Source organism: Galleria mellonella, unplaced genomic scaffold, assembly GCF_026898425.1.
Source record: "Galleria mellonella isolate WM207_F2 unplaced genomic scaffold, CSIRO_AGI_GalMel_v1 utg1267, whole genome shotgun sequence".
Lineage (NCBI taxonomy): Eukaryota > Metazoa > Arthropoda > Insecta > Lepidoptera > Pyralidae > Galleria > Galleria mellonella.
Genome location: NW_026441987.1, coordinates 2,412,938 through 2,425,498, shown reverse-complemented (window position 1 = coordinate 2,425,498; position 12,561 = coordinate 2,412,938).

Sequence of the window (12,561 nt, the reverse complement as noted above, 5' to 3'; positions counted from 1 at the left end):
AATTGACAAGCCCTTAAAATCGATATGTTCTCAAACAAAACGTTCCGTGACTAGCGCACCTCGTTGCGTGTTACATTCACTGGTCTGGAACGTTGTTGAATAACTGTTATAAAAACGTTATTTCAAGTACTAGATTTACAGGTACAGTGAAATCAAAAAGCGAGGAATATCTGCTAATCCGAGCACTTTTTTGGGGTTCTATACCAAAATTGTACAAAAGAATCCTTATATCAACTGGTCGGCTACAGTTGCGCGCAGCGCTAAATACCAACAACTACTAACCGCTCTCGATTCGACATTTGAAAGTTTTAAATATTATTAGCCCATCCCTATTGTAATAAAAAAAAATATATTTTTAAATTTTTTAAGGATTAAAAAATTATTGTTGCCTCTTTATCTTGCTTTAATGTAAGTTTATGTATATTATATATATATTTTTTTATGTATCCCTATAATCTGGATCATTTTTAGGGAACAGTTAAGAGTTTTCATTTATTTTATTCGTTCAATGCCACCTTTTCGAAATTTGAAAATAAATCTACTAATCTTAGTGAAACGTCTCAACAATAGGTTCCATTTGCGCATTTAAAAATATCTTTTATTTAATGCTATTTTTTACTTATGACCGAAAATATAAGAAAGATAGAATTGTTTTCTACAAAAAAAAAAAGAAACTTTTAATTATGTCAAAACAAGTTATTTTCATTTAACTCTTCTTTGCATGATTTTTTTATTGGTGAAATAAATCAAGGTGATATAATTCATGTTCAGAATTAAAGGAAAAATGGTTAAAAAATAAATGTGACAGCTATGTTTTTTTTTTCAGCAATGGACATTAAAAACGCACCCAGACACGATCAACTTAAAGTGAACTTGTTCTTTTATATAATTTTTGGGCATGCAATTAAGATGGAAATTTCCACCATTATGCAAAGAAGGGTTAAAAACTAAACTACTGAACCGATTTTGATAAAATTTCTATTGGTCCAATCTGTATTTTTTTCAGATAAAAAAAAAAATTCCAAAATCGGTTTAGAACTAACGACATAATGACGTAGCAAATATAAAAACAAATATTCTCTCCCCTTCTTTTTTTGAAGTCGTTCGAAAAATACCATTCCCCATGTTACAGATTTATTTTATATATGGAATCCTCATTGTACAAATCCACTCTCACACTTGACCGGTTCTTCACTTTCGGTGACCTTTGACTTATTTGACCTTAGAAATTCATGTCACATAATGCTGAGTGTTTGTACTGCTTGCCACGAAGTAACGTGGTTGAAGGCGATGATGGATAGATCATTCAGAAAACTTGTGAATGGATACCACATTAGGGACTAGTCCAAACTAGTTTAATATATTTGATTGATTCGTATAGTTTTTATTTTGTTTACTTTTGTATATATTCTTGTTCAGGAGAAATTATCGAAGTTTTTACGCCCGTTCTACGATGATAAAGTGGTATGTTTACCTACAGTCTATTTCAATAGAACTTAATTAAAATGTAAACAAACTGATCATAGTAATGATGCAACGATATGTAATGATATAACGTAGGTATATGAAGAACGTAGTATTTTTTTTTATTATAGGTGATAATGAAATAGTAACCCCACTCGCTATCGGTATGTACCCCGCCATATGTACACCGATATACATCGGTATACATATGGCGGGGCACCAGTGAAGGATGATAGGTGAGGATGAAACAGTTCAGTTAGCCCATCGTGACGAATTCAACGAGAATTTGACGTTCATAAGTGGCTAAAATGTCCTACATGAATAAATGATTTTTGAATTTTGAATTTTTTAATTTTGAATTGTTCACGATGGTTTCCAGGGGGAACCACGTAGAGGTCGACCTGATAGGGCATATTGCTAGCAATGGGTCAAACTCCATTGCTAACAATCCCTTCCCCCCGAAGAACATAGTATTTGGTAGGCCCTCATTTTTATTATACATAAGAAAGAAAAAATATTTTTATTTCATTGAAAATAGTTCAGCCATTTAAACGTCATAGAGTAACAAACGTATAAACCTATTTATTATATTAATAGTAATATTAGAAAGGAATTTGATAATATTAAGCATGCTTAGTAAAAAAAAAATATTTATAGGAATACCAACAACATATTGCATTATAACACACACATATATCAAACATTAAATACTACACACATACGTATACAATTATTTAGATATCATCATTATCATCACAGCCATTTTCTGTCTTGTACTGTTGAACATAGGCCTCCCCATAGACTGCCATAAACCACACCCTATAATGGTATTTAGGTATGATCGTACATATTTGATAATATACATATAGCGCTAACTTCAAATGTTAAATTTAACAATATTTTTATCAATATATCGATGATTTAATCATTACAACTTGATGATCTAATTTCGACTCCTTATATCAGATAGAACTTCGCGATATCGTTATCATATTTCCGTTACCAGTTATGTACAATTGATGATTTATTTTCGAAAACAAATAACATAATTTGTGTCAATAAACCCTATTAGTAAATAGAAAATTATTAAAAATTACATAAAATGAACTTATTATATGCAAGAACAAATATGTACTTGTAAATAACGAGTACATATTTGTACGTAAAATACGTAATACTAATCGTAAATACACATACACACACACACACGCGCACACACACACACGCATGCACGCACGCACGCACGCACACACGCACACACGCACGCACGCACGCACACATGCACGCACTCACGCACGCACACACGCACGCATGCACATGCATGCTCACACACGCACGTATACATAAACTTTAAAAAAACTATATTTAATGTAAAAAATAAGAAAAACATTTAACAATTGAAATATATAGATAGATACTCGTTATAAAATTCAACACACTAATCATAGCAAACTTATTCTTAATTTTTTTAAGAATTAAAAACAAAGAAACGGTAAGGAATTAGGAAAGAATATGAATAATTTAAGATTGTATTCCACCAAAAACCGACTTTGATTATAATAATGTTTATTTATTTTATCTTACAACTTTTGAGTACAATGAAACATTTAAAATAATACCATAGATACATCAATGTTGTAGAGAACTGGTGCCTGAACCGGGTATCCAAAGAACCCGTGTCACAAGGCACCAGGACCACTCCCTGGCATGAAACATTTTATGGTAATACATACAAACGGAGAACACAAAAGTTGTTAGGCGTAGCAGATACAATATGAACACATGAAAATACATATACACACATAGTTATATAATATTTAAAAATGATTGAGGCATAACTAGTTATTTTGATTTAAAAACTAAACAACTGAACTTATTTTGATAAAACGTCTATCCATACGTAAGTATATCCTTCCAGATAAAAAAAAATTCCAAATCGGTTTATAACTGACGGAGTTATGAGGTAACAAATATAAAACAAAAGTATACGGCTAAATTCAGAACGTCCCACTTTTTGAAGTCGCTTGAAAACAAAAACAAAACACACCAGATGAAGATGTTTGTTTTGAAAGTCGTTTAAAAGACAAGACTATCAGAGTCCAGCCTCCATTATAATACAGACTGAACACACTGCCCGTGTCCCAAAGTACATAGCAAACATGGGGGCTAAAGGGCTTCGAGAACTTTCCAACAACGTACCTCTATTAGAAGTACATTACAGATAACTATAGGTATTTATATAGGTATATTTTATTTCAATAAACTTTATGTACAGGTACACATGAATTTATAATAGGATTTCATTTAATATTTTTGTCTTCTAACCTATGTCTGCGTCTAATAAATTATTTCTATGAAAAAGTTATATAGATGTACTTAGCCTTATTTAAAAAAAAAATACAATTTAAGAAAATAAAGTATGTATGTATGAAGTACGAATAAAAAGCTTAAGCAGTAAAGCTTATAAAAAGTTATTTTTATTTAAAATTTGATCAAATAATATAAGATTTTACACAAAATGTGATTTTTTTTTTATCATATACATCTAAATGGTGCATGAAGTGAAAAATGTTACTAAAATCGTTTCGCCAACTGTTCTACATTAACATGTAGACGGGCGATTCTACATTCTAAATTCGAATATTTTCAATGTAAAGAATCTACGTAACATTTCGTCGTCGTATATGTGTGTATATCTCTAAATGTGTGCATGCGTACAAGCGCGCGCGCTTGTGTGTGTGCGTGTACATGTGCCTATGCATGTTCGTGTGCGTGTGCGTGTACGTGTGCGTGTGCGTGTGCGTTTGTGTGTGCGTGTGCGTGTGCGTGTGCGTGTGCGTATACGTGTGCGTGTGCGTGTGCGTGTGCCAACAGTTGGTTGATAAGTTAGACACACGACCACACACACACACTTTTTTTTTTAAGATAACGACTACGTTATTTTTTTAACAAACGTTATGTTTTATTACGTTAATACTCTATTTAGATTAATATTTTGTGATTCCTTAACTTGTATTATACATTTGTGCAAACTTTATTGGCAGTCAAATTTTTTCAAGCTATTTAAGTGTGTAATTAGGTATTGTTATAACTGTCGGTTTGCCTTAAATAAATAAATATAAGGGAGTAATCTCTATTAATTGTACAAAGATAAAAATCTGTTCAGATTCGGCGAAATTATCGGGTTATACACAAAAAAAAAATAAGAGAATTATTAAACTCCCAACATTTTGAAACAAAACTTTTCCGCTGTATATTAAAAAAGGAACATTAAAAATCCACCAATTGTGTACCGCATTGTAGATCCTTTGTCCGAACGTAAGTCTTTGTCCGCAGGTCCATCTGTATTAGCATTCCACACACGGCGGTTGCAGTTCTGACGCGGAACCACCGCGGTTCCGTATTATTACAATTTTATAGTAAGAAATGTATATAAAGAAATTACCATTTTTTTTTATACAACTTAGAATGGCAAACAAGCTGACGGCCCACCTGATGGAAAGTGGTAACCGTCGCCTATAGGCATGAGCAGTACCATGGACATAACAGAGTATACTGTTTCACCCATGATACCCCCCATGCGTTGCCATTCCTGAGAACTCAGGTGTTATTCCTCTGTACCCAGTAAATTCACGTCATATCCCACCCTTGAAACCGAAACACAGCCATGAAACACAACTGCTTCACGGTTGAAACACGAATGGGACAGAGGTACCCAAGCAATCGACTTTTGTACAAAATCTATATATATTAGTATGTATAAACGATATTTCATCGTCATCGTCATTTCAGCCGTTATCTGACCACTGTTGAACATATGGCTCCCCCAGACTGCCATAAGAGGCGGGAGTGTTTCTTATGGCTGTATTCAATTTGGTGGATTTTGCCAGTCGTTGCCGAATGACTTTGATAAGAAAGGATAAATCCGCAAGTCGTGTGCTGAGTCAGTGGTTCTTTGATGGTTCATCTTTGAACGTGTGATTTCGACTATTTGTATAACTGCCTACCTATAATGTTTGGGGGGAAAGGGATTGTTAGCAATTCTTTCAATAAGCCTACATATAAACACGCGATTCCGCATTCTACATTCGAATACTTTCAATTTACTCGTAATGTATCTACGAATCATTTTGTCGTGTGTGTGTGTGTGTGTGTATATGCGTGCGTGCGTGTACGCGCTGTTGTGTGTGTGTGCGTCTCTCTCTCTCTCTCTCTCTCTCTCTCTCTCTCTGTGTGTGTGTGTGTGTGTGTGTGTGTGTGTGTGTGTGTGTGTGTGTGTGTTTGTGTGTGTGTGTGTGTTTACCTTTAAAGTCGCTTCTTATAGAGCAATCTATATTCATGTGTTTCTTGACGTTCTATTTACGCACTGAACCCTAAGTACGCGATCTGAATTGCACTTAATAAGTTTATAATACTCATGCTTGGGGGGAAAGAGATTGTTAGTAATGGAGACTGAGAATCCCATTACTAGCAGTATACTTAACCAAGTCGACCGTTAATTCCTGATGAATTTATCATGATGGGCTAACTGGCCTGTTTTCATTCTCATCTATCACCCTTACTTGGTGCTCCGCCAGCGTATCCCATTAGCGCAGGCGGAGTTACCGTACCATACCATTTTTACTCCATCAAAAAAAAAACTACTACTAACTACTCATACTTATGTATATATTTGATTTAAATATCACAAAATTAATGATTTTAAAAATACCACAATTTAATACATTTTATATCTAACTAGCTTTCAACTGCAACCTGGTCCACGAGGCCGGGATATGTTCATTTACCGGGATAAAAAAAATAATCCTCTCCATCCCACATAGTACTTGTACACAATTTGATAAACCGACATTGCGTGTTAATGATAAAAAAGTTGGGATTTCTATTTATATATATATATACGTAATATATAATTATCTATATTTAAACATAATCGGTTTTATTGTTAGTTCTTTGAAATGGCAGCTCGATTATAACAATCCAAGAAAAGCTGAATCATATAAACGTATGTCACGTGATTTAGCATCATTGATTCAGTCAAAAATCCCACTTTCCTGATTAATCATACCAATATTACTAACATTTCCTTTTTTTTATACAACTTAGAATGGCAAACAAGCTGACGGCCCACCTGATGGAAAGTGGTAACCGTTGCCTATAGACATCAACAGTACCATGGACAAAACAGAGTGTACTCTTTCGCCCATGATACCGCTCATGCGTTGCCATATTGTTATAGGCGACGGTTAGTACTTTCCATTAGGTGGGCCGTCAGCTTGTTTGCCATTCTAAGTTGTATAAAAAAAAATTACATGTAATTTAAGACTGACTCAAGTGAATACTTTTATATCATACTAGCTGACTCGGCAAACGTTGTTTTACCATATACATTATTTCTAGAACTATACATGAAAATATATCGTACTACAATTATCATATTCGATTGTCATCTTGCAACCCTTTTGCGGCATATAAAAATTGAGATTAAAAAACAGGAGTTGATCGTAAAACGGTGAAAATTTGAGGTTGTATGTATTTTTCAATGCTAAATCATAATAAAATAAAAATAGAAAAATATGTCAAAAAAATTTTTTTTTTTGGTGAGGGTCTCCCTTATCATTGAGGGGTATGTAAAATAGATGTTGGCCGATTCTCAAACCTACCGAATATGCACACAAAATTTCATGAAAATCGGTAAAGCCGTTTCGGAGGAGTTTGGTAACAAACACCGCGACACGAGAATTTTATATATCAGATGAGCCTTTAATGATTATGCTTAATACATATAGTTGAGAAAATTTCGTCATCAATTTAACTAATCCATAATTTATAATCTACAGCAGTGTTCCTCAAAGTGTGACTCGGGACCACCTGACGCGTCTTTTTTTTTATACAACTTAAAATGGCAAACAAGCTGACGGCCCACCTGATGGAAAGTGGTAACCGTCGCCTATAGACATGAGCGGTACCATGGACATAACAGAGTGTACTGTCTCGCCCATGATAACTACCATGCGTTGCCATTCCTAAGGACTCAGATGTTATTCCTCTGTACCCAGTAAATTCACGCCATATCCCACCCTTTAAACTGAAACGCAGCCATGCAAACACAACTGCTTCACGGTAGAAACACGAATGGGACAGAGGTACCCAAGCAATCGACTTTTGTACAAAGTCTCTTCAAGCGGGTCAAATAAATACAAGAGGGTCAAATAAGTAAAAAGTAAATAACGTTCAAACATATATTTTTATAATGTTCGTTAAAAGATATTTATTATATAGGTAGGCTAACACGAATTAATAAAATAAAAAAAAAAATAACCACGAGTCTCTCATTAACGTGAAGTGTGTGCCTTGTGTTTTACGTTAACTAGTTTGTCTATTTAAAAATAAGTAAAAATGTAAGGATTTGATACTTGTAATATAATAAAGTACATGTAAATTAAGAACAAAAGAGGGTAGGAGTTGTAAAAATATTTTTATACACTAAGCAGCTTGTGCCATGAAAAAGTTTGAGTAACACTGATCTAAAGCGATATACCACAATAACGCGTGCGACATAACTTCAACAGATCAGCGGCTTTAAGCGTTATTGTTATATTTATTTAATTAAATTGTTTCCCAAAATATAGGCGGGAACTATTCAAGCGAAATCCTGTCAGAATTCCAACAGAATCCAGTAAATTTTAATCAAGTAATCTCTAAATACAACGCCAGCATTATGTAGATTTAAACAACAAACTCGTTCCGCTAAGCATACGATATTTACCCGCGGTTCGGGTAGTTTGCACAGGAATACATTGTCGCCATAAGTAGGTACGTGCGGGATACGTTTCCATTGTTATACGACGTTATAGGCACACAATCTAACGTCTGACCTAAAATTTAATAATAGTAAGAAACAAAAAAGGAATTCAAATTTCAAATCAATTTAGGAGTAATTTAAATAATTTCAATTTAAACTAGAACAGAATAAGAACTAGAAATTAGAGTCAAGTAATATTAGTCTGAAATAAGTAAATAACATACGAAAATGTTAATTAAAAAGTACAAGGAAACGAAAGAATGCTCTCGAACTACTCTTATATTGCTTTTAACATGCTTACATTAACCAAAAATTAAAGTGGTAAGGGAAGAAAAAGCATTCCTCTCTCTATCTTACTTCATCTTCATTACATTCATATTAAGCGTATAGGATTCCCCCTAACAGCGAAGAAATAGAGTAATATGGAATTATAATTGATATCTCCTTCTAGCAAATTTGACTCGCGATTGTTTTTACCAATAATTATGTATATATTCAAATCATTATTTAATTTAATAGTATCCCAAAAAAACTAAGAAATATATCTTTATATAGAAATTTTAGTTTTGAAATTAGACACTAGATGGCGTTGTTAATTATGGGCATGCAATTAGTTGTTGATCTGCCCTAAGAGATATTACTTTAAAGTTCCCTATCATTCCTATTGAAATGATTGTTTTATTGTAGGCCATCGGTAGGAGATTCTTGACTCACTACCCAGTTGTTCAATAACCAAGTATTTTATTGGTCTCAATCTAATTGCTTTTTCAGTGACATAAAAAGTATCCTTGAATTTTATTACTACAAAATTAATAAAAAGAAAGACAAATGGCAGAAGAATTTGAATGTCTAATACTAATTTCACATCTGGTCACACCATCGTATAGGAGACTCAAGGTTATTGCCGTTTCTCGTAGCACAATCTGATACCAGAGGGCCTACCATGAAATGTTTTTCGAAATTTCGGAGCCAAACCAAACAGAAATTTGATGTTAAAATTACATAATACACGCCGTTTGGAAATATTAAAAATGTTAAAATATTGTTCCTTTGGACTTTTATGATAGGATGTATGACGAACGAAATGTTAAACTCCATTTATTGGTCCGATTTTGGTATAAACAAAAACACGAAATTGAGTCCGAAATTTCGGAATTTCATTTCATGGTAGACCGGCAGATTGAAAGAATAACGTATTTACTTGAACAATGGGCACGCACACAAACGTCAAGCATTTAACAACACATCCAATGTAACCGCGTATAAACTCAAATTATATTGTAATTACAATTGCCGGCACCAAATTTAATGACTATGTTTTACTGTCAATTTATAGGTGTTTGTTTGTTCACAACTTTGTACTTTTACTAACATATCAATAACTAGCTATATCCCGCAGCTTCACCTGCGAGAACCGGTGCAAAAAGTATAGGATCCTAACCCACCGGTATGGGAGAAAGAGATTGTTAGCAATGGAGTTTGACAGCCCCATTGCTAACAAAGTGCCCTATTAGGTCGACCTCCACGTGGTTCTCCCCAGAAACCATCGTGAACAATTCTTGTTGAATTCGTCACGATGGGCTAACTGACCTGCTTCATCCTCACCTATCATCCTTCACTGGTGCCCCGCCGGTGTATACCGATAACGCTGATGAGGTTACCATTCCTTTATCACCTATTAAAAAAATCTACCTGTGTACCAAATTTCATTCAAATCCGTCGAGCTTTTTTTATGTTTCATCATCATCATCATATCAGCCATTATCCGTCCACTGATGAACATAGGTCTCCTCTATAAACCGCCATAAGGAACGGTTCTGAACCACCTGCATCCATTGACTCCCTGCAATCCATTTGAGGTCGTCACTCCATCTGGTGGGAGTCACTTTGTTTGTTTGAGTGTTTTTATGTTATTATATCAGCCATTAACTGACTGCCCACTGCTGAACATAGGCCTTCCCCATAAGAAGAGTTTTGCCAATAGTTGCCACGCTTGGCATGCGGGTTGACATCACAGCACAGTTAAGCTTTGGTGATGTTTTTTTTATGTTTAGTACCTCATAACTCCATCATTTATAAATCAATTTAAACCAATTCAGATTAGTCCTACAGGAATTTCATCAAAATCGTTACAGTAGATAGATAGATAGATACCCTTTATTGTTTCCTCCAAAAGATTACAATAGTAAACTTATTATAAACTAGCGGCCTGTCCTGGCGTCGCACGGGTGGACATTTTTACATTTTAAAAAGTGGCCATTAAGGCTGCACACACGACGGAAGCTTAAAAATGGAGTAACTTCTCCCATTTCCCCAATATTTTCCTTCACTGCTCTGCTCCTATTGATCGTAGCGTAATGAAAAGTATATTATAACCTGCCCAGGAGTATGAAAAATAATTGTACTAAGTTTCGTTAAAATCCGTCGAATAGTTTTTGTTTCTATAACGAATATACAGACAGACAGACAGACAAAAATTTTACTGATTGCATTTTTGGCATCAGTATCGATCACTAATCACCCCCTGATAGTTGTTTTGAAAATATATTTCATGTACAGAATTGACCTCTCTACAGATTTATTATAAGTATAGACAATTAGAGTTTGGTTTTTAAATCCAAATCACTGATTACGATACTATTGAAAACTACTTTTTTTTTCTGTAGCACAAAATCTATTTGTTTATTTTAATTTTCTCATTTCTCATGATGCATGTTTTGCAGTAAACTTTAACAATTTATTTACAATACCTCTACTCGTAGAAATGTGCCGGCAACAAGTAAAAGAAGCCTGTGGCATCGTAAAACAGGATTAATGTCTTTGAGATGGATCATATAAAAACCTGTGTAAATCACCAAAAGGACACCAGGTTTTTTCTACATACCTGTGTCGCAATATCTTGGTATATTTACATGCTGTCTACAAAAGATCAAGTCGGTATTCATTTACTTATTTAACCCTTCTTTGCATGATGGTGAAAATTTCCATCATAACATTGAATACATAAAACTTATATAAAAGATCAAGTTCACTTTAAGTTGATCGTGTCTGGATACCTTTATCCCAATCCCTTCCATCCCAATCATCTGGACGAGTGGCGGTCTTTCACCGTGCATTTTTTAAGGCACTTTCTTCCACGCACAACCATTCTTTGGAATCAACTTCCAGCAGCAGTATTTCCAAACCGATACGACAACATAACCTTTAAGAAAAGAGTATATTTCTTTTTAAAAGGCAGGCAGCACATCTGTAACGCCGCTGGTGTTGTGGGTGATCATGGGCGGCGGTAGTCACTTACTATCAGATGAGCCGCATGCTCGTTTGCCCCCTGTTTTGTAAAAAAAAAATATATACCGTTATATGCTGTATAGGTCCCGGCATAGAATGGGCCACCTCGTTTCTTTCCCGTGGGTGTTGTAAGAGGTGATTAAGGGAACATAATGGTCGTGGGATGGGCAGCAGCGTCTGTCAAAAAACATTACCATAGCCTAACTATAGTTGCCAATCTGCCTGCTAACAATGGCAACTACTGGCAAAACCCCTCATATGGGGGAGACTATGTTAGGCAGTGGACAATCAAAAGCTGATACAACAATGTTTTATAGCCAATTTCACACAATTAATTAGACAGAAAAATAATTGATGATTAACCAAAAAATAAAGTGTTTTGTGAAGACATGTGCATAAATAAACCCGTAAGTATTATTTCATAAAAAAAAATTAAAATTCCCCTTAAAATAAATTATACGCCCCATTAAACTTACACCGAAGTAAAAAAGTTAGGGCAGTAATACACGTGCCTGTAGATGGTACACTAAAAGCTTTTTTTTTAAAGGATGATAATGGAATGATAGGCGAGAATGAAAAGGCAGGTCTATTTATTAGTCCATCGTGACGAAAACACCTTGAATTCAGTATGATGGTGTTCAGAGGGGACCTAAGGGAGGTTGATCTGACAACGTATATAGCTAGTGATGAGGCTGTTAGAATCAATTATTAACAACCCATTTCCCCATGGTATACGCGTTAGGCATATGCACAAGAAGTTTTAGATACTGGTGATTTTTTTTTCTTTTTTTATGGAACTTGGAATGGGAATATTGATAGTTCACCTGATAGAAATAAGTTTCAGTCCACTATAGGCTTAAATACAGGCCTGTGGGCTGTATATACCCAAAAATCCTACAGCGACCTCCGTATCCAATATAATAACGCATTCAGGGTGTTGATGGGGCTGCCAGGATTCTGTAGCGCGTCAGGGATGTTCGCAGAGCATCGTGTAGATTGTTTTT